This window comes from Rutidosis leptorrhynchoides, chromosome 4 (genome assembly GCF_046630445.1).
Source record: "Rutidosis leptorrhynchoides isolate AG116_Rl617_1_P2 chromosome 4, CSIRO_AGI_Rlap_v1, whole genome shotgun sequence".
Classification (NCBI taxonomy): Eukaryota; Viridiplantae; Streptophyta; class Magnoliopsida; order Asterales; family Asteraceae; genus Rutidosis; species Rutidosis leptorrhynchoides.
In genome coordinates, this window is record NC_092336.1 from 134,515,590 (window position 1) to 134,519,363 (window position 3,774).

Genomic DNA, 3,774 nt, shown 5'->3' on the forward strand with positions numbered 1-3,774 from the left:
CTGAAAACCCATTTTCAATGCGTTCATTACCATTGAACGTAAAATCCTAGGAATTCACCTAGAATTCATTAGGTCACCTGAACCAAATCGGGTGTCAACCGTAAGAACGGTGGTTGCATAGCATGGTCGAAGACAGGACCTTGTGCCAGACCGAAAAATCATAAGGGTGAGCTTTACTATTGCTCCTACAAAGGATAGTAATTGCGTCCGACACGTTATAGACCATAATTAAAAGCATGTCAGGGGACATTGCCTTAACAGTTGCTTGTTCAACGCTTTCCTTTATAACCGGACGGTAGTTTACCGAAAGGTAATATACGGAGCAAGTATACTGGACGTGTTGCTTTCCTAATACAAGGTTAGCAAGTGGGTGACACAAAACCACAAGTTTTGAGCTAAAATTTTCAAATCTGAAACCCACCAAGCCCACAAAAATATTTTGCAAACACCGGTGAAGGGTTATTCCGGAAAACTTATCTAGGGTAAAAACTAGATTTAATTTTCAAAAGATCAAATGTTTTCATAAAGATCCAATTTCCTTAATGGATCTAAATTTTATAGTCATGTGGGACTGTAAACCACATCGTTACTACCATTGTTTATACCGCCGTAAAGAAATCACTGATGTACAAAGTGTGAAGAATAAAGAAGTGATTCTAGTATTTCAAGACTATATTGCTTGAGGACAAGCAACGCTCAAGTGTGAGAATATTTGATAATGCTAAAAACGAACATATATTTCGTAGCATTATTCCTCAAGAAAGACAAGCTTTTAGTTGCAACTGTTCTATTTACAAGTGATATTCGTTTAAATAATAAAAGGTGAAGACAAAAGACAGATTCGACGAATTGAAGACGCAAACGACCAAAAAGCTCAAAAGTACAAAATACAATCAATGAGGTTCCAATTATTGATAAGAAACGTCTCAAAATTACAAGAGTACAAGATTCAAAACGCAAAGTACAAGATATTAAATTGTACGCAGGGATGTTCGAAAATCCGGAACTGGGACCAGAGTCAACTCTCAACGCTTGACGCAACGGACTAAAAATTACAAGTCAACTATGCACATGAATATAATATAATATATAATTAATTCTTAAAATTAATATATATATTATATTATATTATAAAACCGTCGGCATAAAAAACAAAGACTTTTGAGCCTCCCCAGCTGGCCATGCGATCGCATGGCCTTGAAGGGCAAAGCCCATGCGATCGCATGAGCCCTTTTTCCAGGCCTGTCCTATAAAGTTCGCGAGTTTTGGACGCAAAAACACATCTTTTTCTTCTTCTCATTCAACGTAAATTATATATATATATATATATATATATATATATATATATATATATATATATATATATATATATATATATATTTATATTTTAATTTTAATTTTAATTTTAAATCCTAATAATAAGGGTGTGTTAGCGAATGTTGTAAGGGTGTAAGTCGAAATTCTGTCCGTGTAACGCTACGCTATTTTTAATCATTGTAAGTTATGTTCAACCTTTTTAATTTAATGTCTCGTAGCTAAGTTATTATTATGCTTATTTAATTCGAAGTAATCATGATGTTGGGCTAATTATTAAAATTGGGTAATTGGGCTTTGTACCATAATTGGGGTTTGGACAAAAGAACGACACTTGTGGAAATTAGACTATGGGCTATTAATGGGCTTTATATTTGTTTAACTAAATGATAGTTTGTTAATGTTAATATAAAGATTTACAATTGGGCATCCCTATAAATAACCATTTACACTCGATCGGACACGATGGGCGGGATATTTATATGTACGAATAATCGTTCATTTAACCGGACACGGAAATGGATTAATAGCCACTGGGGTGAAATTATGTACAAGGACACTTGGCATAATTGATAACAAAGTATTAAAACCTTGGGTTACACTCAGTCGACATCCTGGTGTAATTATTAAACAAAGTATTAAAATCTTGTTACAGTTTAAGTCCCCAATTAGTTGGAATATTTAACTTCGGGTATAAGGATAATTTGACGAGGACACTCGCACTTTATATTTATGACTGATGGACTGTTATGGACAAAAACCAGACGGACATATTAAATAATCCAGGACAAAGGACAATTAACCCATGGGCATAAAACTAAAATTAACACGTCAAACATCATGATTACGGAAGTTTAAATAAGCATAATTCTTTTATTTCATATTTAATTTCCTTTATTTTATATTTAATTGCAATTTTAATTATCGTACTTTTTAATTATCGCAAGTTTATTTTATCGCACTTTTATTTATCGCAATTTCATTATCGTTATTTACTTTACGCTTTAAATTAAGTCTTTTATTTATTTAATATTTTACATTTTGTTTTAACTGCAACTAAAGTTTTTAAAATCGACAAACCAGTCATTAAACGGTAAAAACCCCCCTTTATAATAATAATATTACTTATATATATATATATATATATATATATATATATATATATATATATATATATATATATATATATATTTGTATTTTTATAAATTTAAACTAATATAGCGTTAAGCTTTGTGAAAAAGATTTTCCCTGTGGAACGAACCGGACTTACTAAAAACTACACTACTGTACGATTAGGTACACTGCCTATAAGTGTTGTAGCAAGGTTTAAGTATATCCATTCTTTAAATAAATAAATATCTTGTGTAAAATTTTATCGTATTTAATAGTATTTCCTTGTAAAATTTAGTAGTATTTTATACCCCTTAGCTTTGACATCACTAGTGGTTAAATATTCATATGCATCAATGCTATTCCTACCCTTGCCATTTGGCGCGATTATGGCTGGACGCATGTTCTCTCATGGCCAGTGCGCGGATATCCTTCCCAACCGCAGCATAACATTCCCATATGACCGGTGCACAAGCTGTGCGTTAGCGAACTCCGCTAACAGCTTCGTTTCCTCGTCATCAAGGACGGGGGTTTTGTTCACGTCCTTAGCCATGCTTTCGCACCAGACAAGTGTTTGCGGAAAGGTGGCTCCCACAATAGATTGGTCAATAAAAAAGAAGGTTTCTTTCCAGTGACCCGCGTTCGATTTGGGGGTTTTGATGAAGTTCTGACGAGCGAAGAAAGTGAACCACGACTTGTGATGGTTCGATAAGCGGTATAGGCGGCAGAACACCTTCACTAAGGGCACCTTGTTGAGTGCAACGCACCACATCTCAAACCGTACAATCTTCCCTATTGCATAAGGGTGTAATTGCCCTAACCCTACGCCAAAATGATCTAAAACGCCTAAAAAGAAGTCGGAAGAGGCACCCTAAAATTTCCATGCTTAAACGCATGCTCATATATAGCTACCTTGTTCTCCGGCGATTTGTGGGCACGTTGATTAGACTAGGGAGGCACTGGATTATACTGTGCTTGTAGTGACCCGAACTTTTCCATGTTTATATATATATTAAATGAAATTATTATTTACATGATTAAGTGTTTCCAACATGTTAAGCAATCAAACTTGTTAAGACTTGATTAATTGAAATAGGTTTCATATAGACAATTGACCACCCATGTTGACCGGTGATTCACGAACGTTAAAACTTGTAAAAACTATACGATGACATATATATGGTTATATATATAGTTAACATGATTTTATTATAAGTATGTATCTCATTAGGTATTTTAACACTGAGTTATATACATAAAAATGAGACTATTAATTTATGAAACTCGAAAACGATATATATAACGATTATCGTTATAACAACGTCTTACTAGGTACATATGAATCATATT